Source organism: Cryptomeria japonica, chromosome 5 (genome assembly GCF_030272615.1).
Source record: "Cryptomeria japonica chromosome 5, Sugi_1.0, whole genome shotgun sequence".
NCBI classification, from domain to species: Eukaryota; Viridiplantae; Streptophyta; class Pinopsida; order Cupressales; family Cupressaceae; genus Cryptomeria; species Cryptomeria japonica.
The window spans coordinates 532,074,790-532,098,142 of record NC_081409.1 but is presented as its reverse complement, the minus strand read 5'-3'; positions in this window follow the sequence as shown (position 1 = coordinate 532,098,142).

Here is a 23,353-nt window from a genome sequence, read left to right as displayed (position 1 = left end):
AAATATTGGAGTTAAACAAGGTGCAATGAGAGTTTATTGTGATAGTTAGAGTGCAATATGCCTAGCTAAGAACTTGAAATTTCATTCCTAGACCAAGCACATTGATGTTTAGTATCATTTTTGTTAGAGATATAGTGGAGGATGGTAGGGTGAAGTTGGTAAATATAGAGAATTTGATGAATGTTTCATATTCCTTAACTAAGGCTATGAGCACAAAAAAGTTTAGATGGTGTTCGAAGTATATGAGCCTCTCTACTTGTAGTGATTAAACAATGATGTTGGAACCCCTCTCATTTCTCTTCCAAGGTGTAGTGTCCCTCACTGACTCATCCTTTATGAGAGGATGTGAGAAACACTTTTAGATTTGTTCATGTTCTGGATGTCTCTTGTTTCATTCTTAATATTAATATTCTCATTGACATTAGTGGATTCATTATGATTACTAGATCTATGCCTTGGTTTATGATTTAGATTCATGATTATATTGGATGATATGATGATATATTAATGGTACTAACTCTACTTCATAATTATGTTGTATGAGATTATACCTATTATAATTGTCTTACTACTATATTTGTGATAAGAGACGATGTCATAACACTCATCATGAGCATGATATGACGTTGTAATTCTTTTTCTTTTTCCTAATCATTTACGATATAGATATTATTGTATATGTTGTTGGGTTGTTTTTGGTGGTTGTAGGATTTGTAGGTACCAGATATTGACTCCACCTAGTTTCTCCTATGTGGTGTTGTCGACACTACCCTAGAACTCAAAACTATAGCTGCTACCCTTCAAATTTTCTAAGTAAGATGGCATAAGCCCACTATCCTACATGTTATCACTGTTTAAAATTGGATATTCTTGTTCCATAATTGGATAGAAGTATGCAAAAAATGTGTCTACTATGGCCTTGTTGCCTTTGTTTTTCTTGGGTCAGAAGAGGGTTTAAGGTTTTTGAGTTTTAACCCTTCCTATGTTTGCAAAAAACCCTTGTGTTCTATTTCTGAGTTACTTTTACCAATTAAAGAAGGGTCGGTCTATCATGAAAAGTGTCCCCCCTTTAGTTCTTTCCCTAGGCGGTCCCTTAATATTTTCAAAATTTACGCCTTCGCCTATGTCTTGTTCTAATGTTTTGTCGGGTTCCTTAATTAGTATGCAACTCATTGTTAATCTTGCAGTTGTCGTTGTTTCGTTAGGCAGAGATGTCAGCAAGTTAAGTTCTGTGAAATAGCGAAAAGGCTTGGTGGGCCCGACTAGATGATCGACCATCAGATTAAAGGCCTGCATCTTTCTTTAAATCCAACGGCTCACATTGATTTGCTAGCCTGTGATGCATGTGATATAAGTTCTGCAAAATAGCAAAAGACTTGGTGGGTCCTAGAGGCAAGCGGCTTCTTTGGTTAAAGGATGATCGGTTTAGAAAAGATCAATGGCTTGCATTGATTCGCGGCCAGATGATGCATGTGTTCTACCTTTCACGAAGTAGCGAAAAGGTGGTGGGCTTGGGTGAGGTGGTCATAGCAAGGGTAATTGATGAGAAAATTCTTGTGATCTAGTAGTTGTCGTTGTTTCACGAAGATAAGTAACTTGAGTTTTAAGTTTGTAAAATGGTGAAAGGGGCCGATAGACCCAAAGGATAGGCAGGTCATAAAGTTAAAGGCTGATTAAGTATGATTTGATCGGATGGTTGTCGTGGTTTCGCAACCACAAGTCAAAAAGAGATTAGTGATCGTGAAATGGTGAAAGATAGGTGGTGGGTCCAATGGCGCTCAGGTGGTGGTCTGTGGTGGGCCCGACAGTTTTAATGAAAGTGCATGTTCGATGAGACCTATAGAACACTCACCGAAGAAGAAATTCCTTTGAAAGACTGAGACCAGACTGTTGAGGTGGCAGACACGAAGGTATGGCATGGTAGGATAGATGGTTTGTTCCATGGAATGTAATGGTGACCTGCTAAGTGCGCGTGTCTCTGAAGGGTAGTTGAGGGCCCGCCTTGGTTCAACCAACAGTTATGTGGAGAATAGTGAAGTAAAGCACGTGGCAGTTTCAGAATGGAACCTGATGGAACTTCCTGAGAAAATGGCCAACTGCCATGTGGCGTTTGTTAACTGGTGATGAGATAAAGAAAGTGATCTCTAAGGTAAAGGGCCCACTTGAAAGGTCTAAAGCATGTTAAAAGGTGTTCATCTCATGGTCGATCCAACGGTTGTCATTGTTTCATGGCTCGAAGATGCTTGCGGCTTAGTCTCTGCGAAATGGCGAAAACTGTTAGACGTCAAGGTGATACACTGTTAGTTAATAAGACTAACGATTGTTGTTGGAGACAAAGACCGGGCAGGTAGATCATGATCTAATGGTCAGTGTTGCTTGGTGAAGGAAAATTGCACAAGTTTTAAGGCTCGTGAAATAGTGAAAAGAAGGAAGGGCCCGTCACTAACACAGAAAGACTGGATGGAATAAAAGCAGTGCAAGTTCCCATGATCCAACAGTTGTCATTATTTTGTGAAAGAAAAGTGTGGAGGTTTTAAGCTTTGCGAAATAGCGAAACAATGAAATAGAGGAAATACTCAGAGAATTTATGATCCGTTGGAGCCTATTTTTGAATTTGATTTGTGAATTCAATTCTGAGGTGATGGCCGAAGCATGCGGGATTAATTTCTAAAATTCAATGCCAACTTTCTGTATTAGAGTCCACATCAACTTGAATGTTGGCATCATTTCAATGAATTCTATTGTAGAGCAATTGGTGCGGAGCAGTTTTTCTTCAGGTGAATAACAGGTTTTTGTGCTTTCTCTTGCTAATTCTGGTCTAAATTCGGTGATTGCTCTGTGAATTGTTTCATTAGAGGTCTGTGCAAGTCTCAATTGATATAGTTGCATTATCAAGATGGCACCAAGAAGGGAGTTGACAGGAAAAGTGAATTACCAGGATAGGAACATTTGTGATGATTTTTTGGAACAGTTAACTATGTCAACCAATGTCGAGGCTAAAGCTAAAGAATTAGTATGAAAGAACCCTTGTCTGATAATTGGGGATGGCTTATATGATAAAGTTAATTGGTTAAGGGATCCTCAAATAGGGTTGTCAAGTTTAGGATTGTTCAAAGTTGGTTTTGGTCAGAGACATTCCCTTGCCCCTTTAAATAGCATATGGGAATTGGATGTGGGGAAGCTTATTGTTCCTGGTGTGTTCATGGATGTAAATTTGTTAACTCTGATTGCACAAAATTATGACCCTATAGCTAGATGTATCAAGAATGTGAAGGGATCAGCCCTGATTGAAATAAATGATGATGAATTCAGAAATGTATTTAAGCTCAGTGAAGTTTCAAACATGTTAGAACCTATTGATTTTGAGTCATTAGCCTAGGTCTATAATGCACAAAGGGATCACCTTAGGAGTGGCCCACTGAAATATTTTTTTGTCAAGATAGGAGGGTTAACAGTTGTAGGGCCTAGTACAATGGAACCCTTCTCCTTGAATCTATTTACTCTAAGAGCTAAGGGTATGTATTGGGCACTGTGTCAGATTTTGGAGAAGATGCTGAGGAAAACATGCCAACCCATTACATGCTAATGATTGCACAAATTCTAAACCCCTCTCTTGCAATAACATTTGATTATGTGCCATACCTTACTGATGCAATTCATGTAGGGCTAGTAGGGATAAAAAATGGTAAGGTGGATAGACCGTTTGGATGGTATTCCCTTTTAATGCACATGTTTTTGTTCAGGGGTGCTAACTATTTTGCAAAGGAAATGGATTTGGTTAAGATAAAAGATAAGGAATAGATGCATGTTCAACTTCGGAGCACTGTTTTATCCTGGGATAGAGAAGATGCTAGCTATTTAAATTTTGATAGATGCTTTGCATCTAAGATTAGATTTATTTTGTGCACAGAAAACCCTAGGATTCCTAAGGCTCTCTTGGAATTCCTCAGGCCTAAAGAGTTTGCTGAGGGTATTAAGATTGTTCAAATTGGGGAGATATGTATTTGTACCCCGTTTCTACCATTTTCAGAGTGTATGGTTTTAGAAGTACTCCCTATCTATTGCCCTATCAGGTCCCATTGAAGATAGGGATTGCAGAAGTCTTGAGGCAAATTGGAGGTGTACAAGAGGTAGAGTTGACAAATAGGGGTAAAGGGACCATTTTCCCAACCATTACTATGGCCCATCATTTTGTGATCACTAAAGGTGGCTGGAAATATTTTGAAGAATTCTTTAAGCCATATAGGTTGTCAACTACGATTTCAAGATGTGCAGACCTTGAGGACTTTTTCAACGACATGTTTAGAAAGAGGGCAGTGTGTAAAGGTAGGCCTCACCAATTTCAGTTCTCTGAAGATTTAATTAGAAATGAATTCAGTTTGGATGAGAAAGAACTGAGGAAAAAGAAATGGGTTGCATATAAGAGGGCTCTTGATTTCATTCATCAATTTGATAGCAATTATGACCCTCTCTCTAGTTTCAATCCCTTTGAGGAGAAAATCAAATTCTTGGTTCTTTATTTTGAACACCTCATGCAAACCTTGAAAGAAAAAAGGGAGGCTATAATGCAAAATGATCCTAACAAGGTTAAATTGGTTTTAGCTAATCCTGCCTTTGCTAAGGCTATCCCACCTGGTGGCTATGTAATGCATATGAAATCAAAGTACAGTGTGATGATTCCAGTGACAGGTAAGCCTTCCACTTCAAGAGGGAAAATAGCAATTGAGGATGTCATTGACATCCAAGACTCCCCTAAAAGGCAAAGGGTAGAAAAGGAAGTGCAAGCCAATGAGCCTTTGTATTCTCCATCTTAGTCCCCTATCCACATAGGAGATGAACAGGCAGTGGCTGAACAATTGTTACAGTTAGGGAGTCTCAGGGAGATTGCCTACACATATGAGGAGACCCATGAGGGGTTGCTAGAAGAGCCACCTAGTGCTGAAATGAACTTGATTGATGGTGAGCTAACGGGAAAAGAATTAGACCTTACTATTAAGCAAGCCAATGAGGATTTCCTGGCTAACAATAATTTTGTTACAATAGGGGCTTTCATGCAATTTGTGTGGAAGAAAAATATGGAAAAATTCAAAGCTAGATGTGAGCAAAGGAAGAGTGAACAGCCTCATAGAGATGTAACTCAAGTGGAAGAAGAAGTGAAGCAAGAAATGATTGAAGAGTTCAAAACTATTACTCTTGAGAAGGGAAGAGAGATGGTGTCTAAGGCTGGTGTTTTAATCCTCTTTGAATGGGATATAGCTGATGCTCTGGTCCTTGAAGCAGTAAGGAAGGAAACAAAACCCATGGAAGGAGTGACCTTCAACAAAGATAATGCTGCTCTAGTCATGTGGTCACTGAATAAGGGTGAGAGTAAAAGGAGGAAAGGTGTACTAGATTCTAGTCTCCTAGGAGGCATGATTGTAAAAAGAGTTCAAGATACAAGGGTGGTGGAAGCTGTAAGCACGGTCTTGGAAACTACAAAGTTTAGTGTGGCAGTAGTAGAAAAGGAGGCAAAAGAGAAGGCTAGTCTCCAATTAAAATTGGAAACCATCTTTAAGGCTTACAATGAGGCCAAAGAAGGAGTAGCCAACATAGATATTATTATTGCTAGACTTCAGAGTCAGTTGGTAGGTCAGCACCATCTAGGTGAATCCTCTACTCTCATGATAGCCTCCTCTCCAACAAGACCTCCACCTACTAGTCTCATTATAGAATATCCCCCTTCTCCTATGCCTTCTAGTTTCTAGTTAGCTGAAAGTGTCCAACATGAGTTGGAAAAGTTGAAACAAGCTCAAACATTGTTTGCAAGCAAGTATGAAGAAAAGGTAAAAGCCACAATTTTGAAGTTTGTTGATTCGGTCAAGGCCTCTGCTATACACATTTCTATGAAAAGGATCTTGAATATTCTGATTGAATTAAGAGAGGATGAAACCACCTTAGAACTAATTCTTAATAAGTGGATGCCTAGAGGTAAGGAGTTAGAGCTCATGTGTTCATCCCATGCAGATGCAGAGGCAAATGACAATCTTAGGTCCACTAGTGAGTTTACAAAAGAAATGAATATATTCTTAGAGGAAAGGGTAGGTGTAAAAAGAAAAGCCCAACTTTATAGAAAATAATATTCAGTTCACAAATATAAATTGTTTCTAGTGGGTTTTATCGGTCCCATTCAGTTGAAAGAGGAGAAGGCATGGCTAGATGAGCTGGACCACAAATTGTCCCAAAGGGTTAATGAAATCATTAACACTGATGACACATCCTTATTTGTCCAAACAATTGAAGAGATTGAAAAGGTGAAATCACATTATGGTTTCATAGAAACACAAATTGGGCAGTTAAGGGTCTCTTGGAAAAGGTTAGAAAGGATGAAACGTAAGATTATTAGCTTTGCTTGGCCAAATGATGATGTGTTCTAGGAGTGGAAGGACAAATATATCGGACAACAAGAAGATACTCTAGAGCAGATAGAAAAGGTTGCAGCAGAATAACAAATGGAAGAGGCCGTTGATATTGAAAAGACTTGTAACTGTTTCTTGGAGAGTATCGCGGTTTGTAACAAACCTTTCTAGGAATGTCCGAAGCTCGTATGCATCCATAATGTTATAAATGGATACCAGGACTAGTGTAAAAAAGATCACAAGAATGTTGTAAAGAAACTCTGGCAAAATATATTTAGGACCTTTTTCTGGTTTTAAGGAGATTGCTCTGAGTTATGTAATATTTTCAGGAATGAATATGAATATACAGATCAAAGTTTTAGGCCTAAAATTCCTTTGTCTTTTGGTGTACATTCTTTAGTTTGCTAGTTTCATTTGGATAATCTAGGGTTGTTCAAATGAACATGGATTGTAAGGCAATCTTGTAGATATTATTTCTGGCTTTTCTCTTCAGGAGAGGGATTAAATGTGCATGAAATACTTCTGTTAGCAAGTCTATTGTTTGTTGCTATGAATCTAATGAATTGTTTTAGTTGAATGGGAGAAGATATATATATGTTAGGCATGTATGGGATTCATAAAAGCCAAAATGATGAGATGTATATGAGTGTTCCATTTTAAGAATTAGTGTTTGATTTAAGTGACTTTGTAGCCCAGATAAGGCATTGGTATCAGATTGTAGGATCTCTTTCTATCTTTTCTTGAAGATCAATACTCAAAATGAATGCAAGTTTTTCCTTTAGTGTTTCAGTTTCATTGAGGTGATGAAGTCCACAGGTTTTTTAGCACTGGTTTACTGTGGATCTTAGTTTTAAAGTGTGAAGATATTCATAAAAGGTATACCCACCTGAACTTTGGATAAGTTCAAAGTGTAGAAGGTCTCAAAACCTTGTCATATGTTACTCTTGAGTTCCATTTCCCTGATCTTTTCATATGCAGACAGAGTTGATTTATTTATTACAGGAAGGATAGAAGGAAAATCAAAATTTGAGACTAACACTACCTCTAGCTGGTGCCTCCCTCCTCCTCACTACCAATGGTGGTAATACTACCCTACCAATTTGCCTTGGTATACTATGTTCCCTCCATGTAGTGTATGCATCTGTCACTCTAGGGTTGGCTCGCCTTGCCCTCGATCCCATACTGTCAGAGTCAGCTGGGTGTACTTTGCAATCAATCCCTCCCTCGCTAATCATAGCTCAAAATTTTCCACCCTCTCCCTATTTGTTCACTTTAATCCATATTCAGGGTTGAGCACATCCTATTTGACTCCAAACTGTCATCTGACCTTGTTTGGCTTGTACCTCTCGATGACATACTCCCATTGCCCTATGATGTAGATTGATGTGATAACGTATGGGATTCGCCTCAAATCCTCCACCTAACCTACTATACCCATGTAGGGCCTCCATTTGATGCTACCTGCATCCACTCATTCTAAGGCCTCTCTCCAATGATATATATCATCAACCCCCTCATAATGGAGCCCATCCTTGTAGCTGTAAATTACTGGCTTCTGGACCCTCCTTTTCACTCTACCTGTTGATCGTGTGTATAGACGTTTCAACTTAATTAAATTAAACATTTAATTAATTTATCCTTTCTACATAATTAATTTATTTAATTATGATCCCCTTTATTCTTCTCAGAATTAATTAAATTTATTTTAATTAATCATGTCACTATAGTCCAATAATTGATTTATTAAACAAATCAATTATCTCCTATTCTTCTAAAGTCCTCAAAATTAATTGATTCTTCTAAAATCCCCTTTAGTTAATTAATTCAAACTAATTAACTAAATCATGTGATTCCTACAAATCACTTTTCCAAATCCACACTTAGCCTAATTAATTCTTCTAGAAGCCTACTTAACATTATTTCTCAATTTTTAATTCCTCCACTCATTCTCTCTCCTCTTGTCAAATCCTCCTACAAATACACTTGCCTTCTAATCTCTTATTAATCCTCTTAATCCCCATTTTTAATCAGTTTCTAGTGTCTAATCCCCATGATTAGCCACCAAGACAACCAATTGCCATAAAAGGCTTGTCCCCTCTTGTCCCCTTCACATTCCAACCTTAAATGCACCTAATTAGGTAATTTCAAGGATTTCAAAATTCCCCATTCTCCTAGGCACTCTGATTTCCCAAGGAATTTTTAATTCCTTTTCCCATTTCCTTTCCCCATGCAATCCATTATTTGGGAATTTTTAATTCCCTTGTCCTCTCCCAAGGAATTTTAAATTCATTTTTATTCCCCAAAGGTACTTGAGGATCTCTTCCCCATGCACCTTGTGGAGTGTGGAGACAAGAAATGCCTTTATGGAAAATCTCTTGGTCTCCACACTTTGTCCTCTCAATCCATATCCCCACCTTCCTTCAATCTCCACCCTTGATTCATCTTCAATCTCAACCATCCATTCTTCTCCCTTCCAATCTCTAAATTGGGGTCTCCTCCCCTTCATATCTCATATCCAATTCAAGTAATCTAATGTTGCTCATTTATGCTTAGAATCCTCCTCCTAGCATCCTCATTATAGTCAATTTAGCCATCCACTTCCTAGTTCTCATAAGAATTCATACATCATCCACTATCCATCATCCATATCCATCTAATTTGTTGTACATTTTGGAGAGAAATCCACATACCCACATAGGACCAATCCAAACAAGTTGAGGAGGGGTGCATCCTTGGCTTCATCAAAGGTCCAATTAAAGGAACAAAGTGGCTTCTTTGCAAGGTATAAGGTTATTTGAATGTTTTTATTTGAATGTTTTATGTTTAATTAGATTTGAACTAACCTTCTAACCCTTGCATAGATTTACCTTGGTTCATTTTGGCATGCTAGGTGGGACCCATGTCCCTCTTTACTAATTTAAATTTCAAGTTTTTGTGATTGCAAGCTTGCAAGCCCCGATTCAATGCCTGCATCTGCCTTGTTGGTTCAACGTCTCCGCCAAGGATTGACGTCTGCATCTTAATTTAAAAAAAAATTAACCGCTTTTTTGTAGATTGTTGTCTTTCAACGTCTATGATATTATTCAAGGTCTACGCCTAGTGTCTTTTGACACTTAGTTTTAGAGCTTAATTTTACATTTTTTTCTTTCTTCTATAATTTAAAATACAACACTATAAAAGTCTTAAAAAGAACAAAACAACTCTAGATTAAAAGACACTAGTTTTAGAGCTTAATTTTACATTTTTTTCTTTCTTCTATAATTTAAAAATACAACACCATAAAAGTCTTAAAAAGAACAGAACAACTCTAGATTAGTTTTTCTATTTTTCAATTTCTTAGTTTAATTAGGTTAGCTTTCTAGCCTTTTGATGCATCAACGTCTGCCTAGACGATTGACATATGTTCTCTGGTTTGACGTCTACGTCGAACCTGGAAAAGCTCACCTAAATTTGAATTTTGAATTTTAAAATTTCAAATTTACAACTAACTGTTTACTACAATTAGTTTCTATTTTGACATCTACGCAGACGCCTAATGTCTACGTGTAGGATTTTTTGGGATCCAACACTGAGAGGGGGGGTGAATCAGTGTTCTACTGGTAAGAGGATTTTATGCTTTTATAACATACACATATAAACCGGTAAATGAAGAAACATATAACTTAAAGAAAATAAATCATCCACATAAATGAACACCATAACACATAGAATTTATACATGGAAAACCTCAAAGAGGAAAAACCATGGTGGGATTTGTGACCCACAATATCAGTTCACTGGCCATATGAAAGATATTACATAAAATGGGGGCCTGCACATGTAGGAAGGCACACTGCCTAGAGTGCATTGCTCATCACAAAAGAGTCTCACTAACTACAAGCTTCTACTGAAGTAAAATAGTAATAATGAACTAACAAAATGCATCTATTATGCCAAAAAGAGTTTCAGTTATAGCTCTACTCTGTACCGGTTCATAAACCGTGAATACTTCTACCGATATCTTCCTTCCTCCAAGAATGAATTCCAAACTATCTACATATCATTGCATGATATAACATTCGTATACAAAATGATCTACATACATATCCTTCACATTACACAGTCTCATATCTTCTTATTACAATCTATCATATCTTACATCCCATAATGACCTTAACAAACTGTCCTATATACCCTTACAAACAATATGCCTTATGTTAGCTTACAATACATTACAAAAGATATACAATGTCAGCCTTATACAATAATTAAAAAATGATTTTGCAAATAAAACTTCCTTTGGGTCCAAGATTGATGTCGGCTTCACTGAAGTGCTAGATGTCGGTGTCGGTGTAACCCTGGATACTCCAATCCCAGTGTCTATTAGTGAATGCCTCCTAATGCCGGTGTATGCTTCCTTATGAATATTGATTCCATGTTACCATGTTGCCATCAATGACAACATATGAATCCAATGAGTGTCAATTGCCAATAATCTCCCCCTTTGGCATTGATGGCAACACTCATGTGAGAAATAGATTCTCTATCAGTTCAACCTGAAGCATGCTCCCCCTGAGAAATACACTCCCCCTATGGAATCAATGCCAAAGACCGGTGAAAGAACTGAAAGAATTTGGTTCAGGAAAAAATACTGATTACATTACCAGAGCTTGATCAATTTCAAAATTTCTAGGTAAGCCTTGTCTAGCAACTTTAAATATGTATCCCAGCCGGTTTTGAATGTTTTAGATATGGATACAAGTCCACTCAGTAAGTGCAAGTGTTTCCTTCTCTTTTACTTTTTTTGGTGTGGGTTTAGCAATCATATCCATATATTCCCTCTTATGTACACCAAGTGAATCCAATCTTGGACTCACCAATCCTTTAGGACTCCTTTCTCTCTGAATTATCTTATCTCTTTCCTTTTCAAAAGAAAAAATTTGGTTCTCTAAGGACAAAATTTGTCCATCAATAGATTTTGTTAGTGAGATCAATCCATCAAAAGAATTTGCAATGTTAGCAACCTTATCATGTAACTCCTTTAATCTACTTTCTACATTTTCTGTAAGAATTTCTATGTTACAACAGACCCTATAGATATTTGTACACTGTTTCAAATAATTCTCAATAAGAATCAATTTTCTTCTTCTTAGTTTCAATGATTTGGTCAAAGGCGGCTCTCTTAGCCAAAGTAAATCTCTCAAGTGCCTATCGGTCTGAAATCTATTGTAGTGATTGAAAATTGTTAGATATATGCTCCGTTAGTTCCTTAAGCTTGCCGGAAGGGCTTGCTTCATTTTTAATCTTACAATTAGGAATTAGTCTATGCAAAACTGTGATTGAGTGATCTATAATTCCTTTATCTATAGATCCCTCCTTTATTAGTTTCTGAGTAGCCATCATCATTAACTCAGTGGGACTCATCTCAGTGATTGATTTCTTCTGACTTTGAGAAGTGTCAATTGCCAAAACCTTTGTTGGGGAATCAATATTAACTATCAGTATAGTCTCAGTTCCCTTTACCTTATCATCTTTTGTACTGGTGGCTTTGCCACTTGGTACAGTATCAATTATTATTGATGGAGTATTATCCACAATATTGTTAGTACCCTATACATTGCCTTGCTCAAAAATAGTTTCTATTAGTAGAGACTGTACACACTCCTTTATAGTTACTGCTGGTTTATTCAAAATTAGAGCTGAACTACCCAAAATACCTTTCCCTTTAGATCTGTCTAAGATGGTGAAAGTTGTTGATTTTACAAATTCTTCATGAGAGGTAAGAAAATTAGGATTCTTTTGGAAGAATTTGGACCAACCCTCTCTGGTCTCATTTACTACCTCATTAACCCTGCCCATCATTAGGCTTATTTGTCGGGGTTTTTATACACCTCTTCATTTCCTCATTATTTATTGAACCACACATACTCAGAAGTTCCACTTCCTTGATATCTCTATCCCTCTTGACTGCGTCAAGTCTTCTAGCATCTAATTTATTGTATAGTGATAGAGGAATTTCCTTCAAAATTTCTACTAAGGCTTTCTTATAAATATCTATGTGCAACAAAATTGCCTCTTCAATCTCATTCTACTCATTATCCTCTAAATCCTCATAATAAATAGATACATTTTTCAAAATTCCATCTTTTGATATTTCATCAATCAATTCAGCATAGGTCATTTTAGCCTTACCAAACTCAGTAGAATCATCACTATTCTTCTTTTTGCTGGGGGATGTCGGAGTGGATGTAAACTGGTTTTCTCTTCTGAATAGGTTTCCTTGCCAGAGGTGGGGGTGTAGTAGGTTTTGTTGCCTTTCTTACAAGTCTCCTCCTTGGCTCCACCTTTTTCTCCTCTACTGGTGGCTGGTCTACTTTCTTCCTCTGTACCCTTCTGAATGATAGAGGTTCATTGTCCTCTAGATCAGAATTAGAAGTGATGGTAGAAATGAAAGTTTCAGGATTTTTCACCTCTGGAGCACTAGCCACTGTTGGTTCTACTGCTGGTTTGGATCTAGAACCCATTTCAGTACCTATCCTATGAATGACATTTTGTACAAATGCAAACATCTTATCTATGTTCTTCTCTCTTCTCTTCCCATTGAAGCAAGTTTTGACTTCAAGGCCCTTTTCTCGTGTTGTGCAAAAATGTTTTGTCTTATCATCCAATGGAGCTTCAAGTAGCATTTTTGCATAAAGTTCAAAAATGTTATCATCCACTTCATATCCAAGCTCAGTGACCCATATGGTCCTAGGTTCTACTGCCTCCATAAGAGTTTCATTAGTCTTCACCATAAAACATATATCAGTGGAGTACTTCTCCACAATGTGCTTTGATATTCTCTCTCTCTACCTTATATTTTTTTGAAATGTTTTGAAATAACCCCAAAGTTTTTCATCTTTGCCGGTACCAAGACCGGTGATTGCTTCCTTGATTTGCATACCTACCAGTATGTCATGAGCCCAATGCTTCTTCCCTTGACCAGGTAGCTCATTTATGAAGTAAAGCATTAAAAAAACAATTAGATTTCCAAATCTAAAGGTGCCTTTCTTAACACCCTTAATATTTCCAAGATTCAGCATCAGGTCACTCCTCAGCCATTCACATAAATCATATTTTCCCTTATTCCTTAGCATCTGATATGCAACATGGATGCAAGAACTAGAAACATAATTCAATTGGCTAGATTGAGTTACCTTATAACCGATTATCATGCTGAAAAACTTCACATCTTTGTCATTGATTGTGCTGATCCGCATTGATCTTTTGTCATGGGTTGCACCGAGGAGCTTCTCAACCCCTGTGTTGGAAATTTTCTTGCCAGGTTCTTGTCTGACTTTGGGTAAGCCGGTGACTACTTGAATAGCCTCCTTGGTGATCATGTAAGGCAGATCTAGCCAGATGAACTCATTGTGAACCCTTCTCAAAATGTATCTAATGACCTCATCTTTGAATTCTGGTATGTATAGGATACCAGTTAACCCTAGATCCTCAATGGCTTTGTATTTTGGCTTGATTGTTCTGGAGCTGCCCAGTGTCATAGATTGATACATGCTTTTGATTTCCTTTGTGCCTAGATCCTCCAAGGTAAAATGAATGTATGCCCTTACATCTTCAACATACATCATGTCATTGGGAACCCTAGAGAATGCTCTCGTAGAGTCTTCCTTCTTAGCTATTAGGGGAACCTCCTTGAAAATGGGTCTTAGCCTATCCTTAACTTCAAAAATGGTTGGATTTGTAATGAAAGTAGGAGCAAATGATCTAGATGGCATTTTGTAGAAATACCTGAAAGTGAACGTCGGTTGGAAGATTGAGTGCTTCTCAGATAATTGCTAGAAATCCTTTTAGAATGCCTTTGCTCGCACTTAATCGCCTGAAATTTGCCTTTGCTTTGCTCTGGATGCTTGAATGCTAGGTGAGTGAAAATGAATCCATTTTCCCATTTTATCAATGAATAAACCCTAATCCTTCACTATCATAAATGCTTCACGATCTACCCTACCAGATACCAGTTACACAGTCTTATGTTGAGTAAACCTTCATCAGTGATGAATAGTGAACACAACTCTTTAGATCTCTTCCGGGAAATTTGCAATATTTGTAATGAATTTTCCAACCCCTAAGCCATATGCCTCAGTTACTGATGGAATTTCTTGTCGGTGGAGGAATGCTCTGTTCTACCGATAGAGTTATTGGTTTATATCCATCTCCACTTGGTTCTTCAAACTTTCTAACCCATCTCTTGGTGTGATCTTCTTGTATTTAATCTACCTTCCTCTTTCCTTTCTCATTTGCTTTATCATTGCTAACTGGTTGAGTCTTTCTTTTGCAATACTTAGCAATATGACATATTTTGTTGCATGCATAGAATGTAACATAGTTCTTTTAAATTTCTTTAACATATCCAATGTCATTCCTTGACCTACAGTGATTAGCCAAATGTCCAAACTTTCCACATGCATAACATTTAACATTCAATCTGCAATCTTCTGATTTATGACCATATTTCTTGCAATTTGTGCACTGACCGAGAATAAAATTGTAGTTTTGATTTGCTCTATTTCTACATTGTTTAGCCATATGCCCAAATTTATTACAAACAAAGCATATACCATTGAATTTATAAGCATTAGATTGCCTTACCGGTTTCCACTGTTCTAATGAGTCCTGCACACCGGTTGTCTGATCTTTATTTGTAGTACCAGAGCTTTCACCTTGTACAAATCCAAGTCCTCTAGAATCATCACTATGCCTTTGTCCTTTCAATAAGTCATCCAATTGTGCAACATGGATCCTAAACTTTTCTTTGTACTCACTTTAGTAGTCAAATCATCTCTCAAAGTTATTACTTGTCTTTCAAGTTCTTATTCATTATTCCGGGATTGCACCAAACTGGTTTTCAACATATCATTTTCATGAGCCAATCTATCACATTCTTTAGATTTGTTCTTCAGAGATACAAAAAGATTTTCTTCCTTCTTCTTTCTATCCTTAATATCTTTTGACATCCTCATAGTTAGGTCTTGCATTTCATTCCTCATGAGCATGTTTGTTTGACTTAGTTTCTGACATTGTTCCTTGAGTGCATTTTTCTCTTCATCATCCTGATTTTGCAAAAGTTCCTTCCTCTTAGCTTGAGATGATGATAACCTTTCTTGTAGGAAAATAATGAATTCATTTGCATAATTCAGTTCATCTTGTAGTTTCAATTTCTTCATCCTTTCAGAATCATAATCCTCAAGATCCATCTCAAGTTTCTTCTCCATAGCCATGCCTAAATATTTTGGTATCAAGATCTTCCTCAAGCTGTTAAACTTCCTCTGAGGTACCAAGCTCTGATACCAATTGTTGGGATCCAAGAACACTAAGAGGGGGGGTGAATAAGTGTTCTAATAGTAAGATATGATTTTATGCTTTTATAACATACACATATAAACCAGTAAATGAAGAAACATATAACTTGAAGCCAATAAATCATCCACATAAATGAACACCATAACACACAAAATTTATACGTGGAAAACTTCAAAGAGGAAAAACCATGATGGGATTTGTGACCCACAATATCAATTCACTAGCCATATGAAAGATGTTACATAAAATGGGGGCCTACACATGCAGGAAGGCACACTGCCTAGAGCACAGTACACATCACAAAAGAGTCTCACTGACTACAAGCTTTTTATAAAGTAAAACACTAATAATGATCTCACAAAATGCATCTTCTATGCCAAAAAGAGTTCCAGTTATAGCTATGCTCTATACCGATGCATAAACCCTGAATACTTCTACCATTTCCTTCCTCCAAGAATGTTTTCCAAACTATATACAAGTCATTGCATGATATAACATTCACATACAAAATGATCTACATACATATCATTCACATTACATAGTCTCCTATCTTCTTATTACAATCTATCATATCTTACATCCCATAATGACCTTAACAAATTGTCCTATATACCCTTACAAAAAATGTTGTATGTTAGCTTACAATACATTACAAAAGATATACAATGTCGGCCTTATATAATAATTACAAAATGATTTTGTAAATAAAACTTCCTTTGGGTCCAAGACTGATGTCGACTTCACTGAAGTGCTGGATGTTGGTGTTGGTGTCAGTGCCGGTGTAACCCTGGATACTCCAATGTCAGTGTCTGTCGGTGAATGCCTCCTAATTCCGGTGTATGGTGGTGTATGCTTCCTTATGAATCCTGATGCCGTGTTACCATGTTGCCATGTTTCCATCAATGAAAACATATGAATCCAATGAGTGTCAATTGCCAATAGGATCGACTTCTCCATTACTATAGGTTAAAAATTCAAATTTCAAAATTTCAAACTTTTTGGTCTTTCCTACTTTTTGTTCTGGTAGTCGATGCACAAACTATTTCAGCAGTTAACATAGGAATTTTGGCATCTACACCTATGGTTCAACATCTATGCTATAACCTTAGCATTTTTGTGTTACTAATCCAAATCTTAGTTTTTGCATGTTTTTTGTTTGTCCAAGGCCTTAATATTAGACTACTAATAGTTATCCTTGCAGCACCACTTGTCAAAGTTAATTTTTATCACTAGTTTAGATTTTTTTTTTTTGCATCTTAGTGTAGAATTTTTTTACATGTGGGACTAAAATTTATGTGCCTTTCATGTCTTGTGCACTTGCATACATGTCCAGGTGGACCCACCATTGTGCTTGAGTATCCTCTCCCCTCGCCTTCACAGATCTTGGGTGTAAGAGAAAGAGCAATCAACAACACTCACTTTTTTTATTTTTGTAGAGAGGGGTATTTTTGATTGGGGATTTCATAACCCCACAAGAATACTTAAAATTGGGACACATCAGGGATACCAACTGTCCTAGCATGATCTTGAGTGGGTTTTTCCGAGTCGCTATATAAATAAGTTGGTCAGGTGACTGAGGTGTTGAGTGAATTCGACGTATGTGGGGGCCCTCCCTACACTGATAAAATCAATTAGATCTTTAAGTTTATTGCTTTGAGAATCCATTGTTGGATTGGTGATCCCTCACTAGAAACTAGTTTTAGTAGCTAAAATCCTACATTTGATAGTGCAGGGGATGTGAATCATACCCCAAAGTTACCTCTCATGTACCCGCTTAGGATGAGACAGGAATCCCCCATATCATAGATCTTTTTATCTTTGGGGTAAGATAATCTAGTATAACCAAGAAATGAGTGCACTATAAGGGGGAGCTAGTGCTACCAGAGTTTCTATTTGTTCGCCTGAGTGAGGTGTCACTTGTGTGAGAGGCCTATCAAGTAGTTTCCACTTTCCAGCCCTAGGTCATATATTTTAATTTTTTGTCTTTATTTGTGCAAAACCTATAAAATTTGTTTGGGATAATCTAGGCCCCCATTACTTTCATGCTCAGTTGTTGAAGCGTTGCACTTGGCCAATGTGTATACTTTGCTTGATGTATTCTTGCCAAGAGTAGTTGACAATTACCAACCTCCAAAACATTTTCCAAACATTTTCCCAAACATTTGAGAACCTTCCCATCCAAATTTTCATGTCCAAATCATTTCCCAATCGACTAATTCTCTTCATGCCCACATCAACCAAGCATCCCAAGAGGTCAATCCTCCATCAAGTCAAGAAGAAGAAGCCTAGTTTGAAGAAAACCCTCAAGCATAACAAGTTCCTATATATCAATTGCAAACTCTTTTGAAACATAAAACCTTTTTGCATCACTTCCATGATTACCTTCGTGGTCGCAACAATGAGTTTGATGAAGAATATCTAAGGGAATGTTCTTTTCAATAGACATCAAGCCTTTCACAATCCATTAATAGGAGCGGTCGTATTTATTTGTCCTACCTGCCTGAGAATCCCATCACCTATTGAGTCATGCTAGGGTGACCTTTCCCTTTCACCATGCTTCTCTTCCATAATCAATTTCCTTTGCTCACACATTCGTCATCCAATTATCTTTTAAGGACTTAGCATAATCAAATCCAATCAATTCCTATCCTTAATCAAATAATAATTTTCAGTCCCAATTGATCAATCAATCAAATCAACCTCATCCAAAGGTTCACATCTTTGTGAAAGTTCAATTTAGACCTTATTTTAAATCAATCATTATTTGGCTTTGTGCTTGGGGAGCAATCTACCCCAAGTACCCTTGCTTAATCATTTGGGTTGATCAAAACCCTAATCCTTTAGCCCTATTTTTCTTGGGAACACAAGTTTGTCCCACATAAGAGAAGGCCTAATCAATTGATCCTAATCCTAAGGTCTAAATTGTACTCGGCCTAGTTGTAACCTTGTTTGTGGTTCACATCAACTCCACATCTTCTAAGGTGTCATCCCAATCCAATCAATCTTGTCCTAATCTAAGGACCCTATCCCAATGCAATCTCAATCAACTTCAAAATTTACTAAGTCCAATCATCACTTCCTCTCGTCTAAATCTTACATCAACCTTCACTTCCAAGATCACTCGTGTATTGTCTTAAATTTCACTCAAAAGGCAAAAATGGTAGCTAGACACTTTGGAATGCCCAATACTAATATTCTCAACAATCAAGATCCACCACATCAAGAGGAACAACTTGTTGATCAACTTGACCTCTCTCCACATGTATAAACATCCATAAACTACCCTTATAACCAAGACATGATGCCAATAGGCTTGTAGCCAAACTCATCGCCCAAGTGGCACACTTGTCCCTTGACTTTGATAGAACCATCCTTGATAGGCCACCACAAGGTCACCTTATGAACAATTCAATTCTTGATCCTCTTCTTCATCCTCAACTTGCAACATCTGCACCCGCAACTTCTATTCCTATGACCGTAATCCCTCAACTTTCCATTCCTCCTCACATTTCCAATCCACCAGGTTCATCCATCCCCCTTCACAACATGACTAATTACATTAACACAAGCTTACCTTTCATTATCATGGTTCGAGGATCACAACCTCCCAACACTTCTCAACCTCTTCATTTTGCATATCAATACATTGGTGGTGGTGGTGGTATCCCTTCCTCATCTTATCAAATCCCAACGAATCACTACAATCCCAATGTCCAAAATCAACAACCCGATATCCTAAAGGAGATTCAAGACATGAAGGACCTCATCAAAAATCTCAAGGAAGGGACCAATAAAAGACCTTATTCTTTTCAAGAAATATGTCCATCTCTTTATGACCCATCCATCTTCATCACCCCATAACCACTTGGTTTTGAGATACCCAAATTCAAAAAAAAAAAAGGTGAAGGTGACCCTAGACATCATGTCTATGAATTCTATTTCTTATGCCAAGAGGTATCCTATAGTGACATCTATATTAGGATAATTTTCCCAAAAAGTCTTATAGAAGAGGCCCTCGCTTGGTTCTCTGCTTTTCCCCTGGGCTTTATCACATCATTTCCCTTGGTTGAAAAATTTGTGGATCATTATGCCTATAACATTGAGAATGATACTTCTATGATAGACCTGTGCAACACAAAATAGAGGCCTAGAGAAACCTTCACCAACTTCCTTCAAAGATGGTGGCATCTCATTAAAAGATTCCCTTGGAAAATACCAGATCCAAATTAGGTTGAGTTATTTTAATGCAACTTGATACCAAAATTGTCCAAACCATTGACTTGTCAATGCTTGACCTCCTTTGCAAAAATCTCCAAAAAGGGTATAGATTTAGAGTGCATGCTCCTAGAGGATGGAACGATAGAACCTTATCAAAAGTCAAATCAAAATTCCTCCTCTTATAATGACAAGCCAAAATTCTGGTCCAAGAACAAAAATGCTATCAATGATGGGGTCACCAATGCCAAGCATGTCCAAAACATTGTCGCACCATCCAATCCCACCACTACCAACAACTTCTTCAACAAATGATCTATTCCTCCCAACCAATCCAACACTCATGATCAATCACAACCTCACAACACTACTTCCATCCAAGATCGCCCTCCCCAGCCCAACAATCAATACGAGTACACCCCGCTAAGTGAGTCCATTGAGGTTTTTTTCCAAAAGCTTGTCAAGGCTAGTTTTGTTATCTTCCTGATGACATTCCCTTTTGATCCTAATCAACCTAAGCCCTAATGGTATAATGAGAATAAATACTATAACTACCATTGCATCAATGGTCATGACACACGTAAGTGCATGAAACTTAAGAACTATATCCAAGACCTTATTGATAAGGGTGATATTGAGGTTGATGTTGCAAAACCTGGTAACTCCAATGATAAGATTAAAATGTACCAAGAAACATTCCCCAAACATGGTAAGGACAAAACCTCATCATCTAACAATGTCAATTATGACTATACTAATTATGTCTTTGGCTTTGATTCCCTAGTAGGTCGCATAGAACCCATTGATACCCATGTGAATACCATCACAATTTGAGGAGTTGACCCTCTTCCTAGACCTAGGGTTGCCATCTAAGGTGTCCCTCTTGTGAAATCATCTATGCAAACCTCTCAATCCAAGATAGTCATTCAAGGAGCTGCACCCTCAAATGATTACAATGTGACCACCCACCGAGGGAGAGTAATTGTCCAGGGAGCTCCTCTTTCTTCTCCACAACATCCTATATCATCCACCCATCGGTATGATCTCCTTGACCACCTCAGTAAAAATATTGCATAGATATTCATACTAGATCTCCTCAAAACATCACCTATTCATAAAGAGATCCTTGGTAGGCTCTTCTAGAATCTTGTGTCCTTGATAAAATCAATGCATCCCAATTTCAAGCTCTCATAGGAAACCTTGCTGCCCAACACCATCTCATTTTCACATCCAAGGATGCACATGTCAATGATCCATCTCACACCAAGCCCCTTCATATTGAAGCCCTTGTATAGAAACATAAAGTTAAGTGATTCCTTATAGAAGATGGATCTAGTTTGAATCTATGTACATACAAGTTAATCAAACAATTGGGAATCTCTAAGGACTTGGTTGACCTATCTAGAAAGATCATTATAAAAGAATATGATGATGTAGAGAGAGTTTCCAATGGCACCATCACATTGCCTCTTCAAGTGGGTCTAACTATTGTGAAAACAACTTGTTAGGTTTTGGACCTTGAACTTCACTATAACATCCTTCTTGTTCGTCCATGGATCCATTCCATTCAAGCCATCCCCTCCACCCACCATCAATGCCTTAAATTTATATTCAATGATAGAGAAATTACCATCTGTGTGGACTTGAAACCCTTCGAGTATTGCAAACTTCTTGAAGGAAAGCAACCCTACCATAGCCCACTCAATAGACCTGCTCCACTTCCCCCATCAGATCCATCCAATGTTGCATCCACCTCATCCAAACTTGAGAACAAGGTCAAAATCATTGATAATGGTTGTGGAGAGTATACCCTAAAAAATTCTCTTTATGTGGGTTAACTCCCACCATCTCCTAAGTCATATGGTAAGCCAAAGGAAATCAAGAAACAAGATAAACCGACTATCAAATGAAAATAAACTACTTTTCAACAATGGGGCCCACTTAATGAGGAAAGTTTGGAAACTAATGTTACCTCTTGGTTGTATCGAGAGGAAGATTAAGAACAAGAAAACATCCCAAAATAGATGTATCTAAAAGCGTCTTCGATGGTAGATAAGATGGGCTACAAAGGACATGGTCTTAGACCAAAAGAAAAAGGTATAAAATCACCCATCTCTCCAATCGCTTTCAAGTACAATAAAGGCTTGGGTTTCTCTCCAAAACCTAAGATCACTATCGCTACTATCCAGCCAGACCCTCCTACTGAAGTCGAATATTCTGATGAATAATTCCACGAAATTCCTTTCGAATACCTCGACGACATATTCCATGACATCCACGTAAACACTATCATCCCTATCACCCCTCCCACTTCATATGAACTTTGTCATGCCCAAACTTTTGGGCACGAATGGGATAACTTTTTTTTTTTTAAATTATATCTAAAGACATTAAATTTGCTAACAAGTTTTGTCTTAACTATGTGAGAGTTAACTTAAACCACTAACTCAAGTAAACAAAAATAATTTAAATCATATGCAAAAAAATAAAAGAAATGTTATATCATTTTCTCAATTTTAATCCATAACTTATTTTAAATCAACTCCCTAAAATATAATTGACGAAGATAAGATTAGTCTCCAAAAGTCATTTAATGCTTTAAGGAACTAATTAAATTAGTCCTAGTACTTTGTTTATAATGTCTAAAAGTTTATTTTAATCAATAGTTAAAATGTGCTTAAAATTAAATTGACAAAAGGGCCAATAAATTTCATAATGAATATTTACCTATAAGTTTAAATAACTCCCCATAACCAAAATTAATTTTACCCAATTTACTATAAAAGTTCTAAATGTTTAGACTTCAAAAATATTATTATATATATTTTTTTCAACATCTTTAAAATACCCTTATGGCTACAAAAACAATTACTAACCCATATGTTTATTAAGACATATATAATTTATAACACTTAATAAATTATTCAATCTTAAATTTGTCTTATTCTTTTACATTTTAAACTCTATGTATAAACGTATATATATATATATATATTTCATAAATATGTTTTAACATTAAACTTAATCACCATGAAAACCCTAACATTCTTTTATTATTATAAAAATGCTTTTTTTTTTTTTTTTTGAGAACATCTTATTTCTCCCTCTACCCTAGCCCTACCCGGCTAGGGTTTTTATTTTCTTGCAGCTCGATTTTGTGTAGGGGGCGAGGTCTTGCCATGGGCATCCAAGGGATGGCAGCGGCGACGGTTTTCTCCCCGACTGGGAGCCGACCACTATGTGCTCACACAGTGGCGGGGCCGTAGGCACTGCCCACTATGTGCCCACACAGTGGTGGTGCCTTGGCACCGCCCACTGTGTGTGCACACAGTGGGGTTCGCCCCCCCCGAAAAACCCCTATGCATTATATTATTTTATTTTTTTTGTTTTTGTTTTAAAAAAATGAT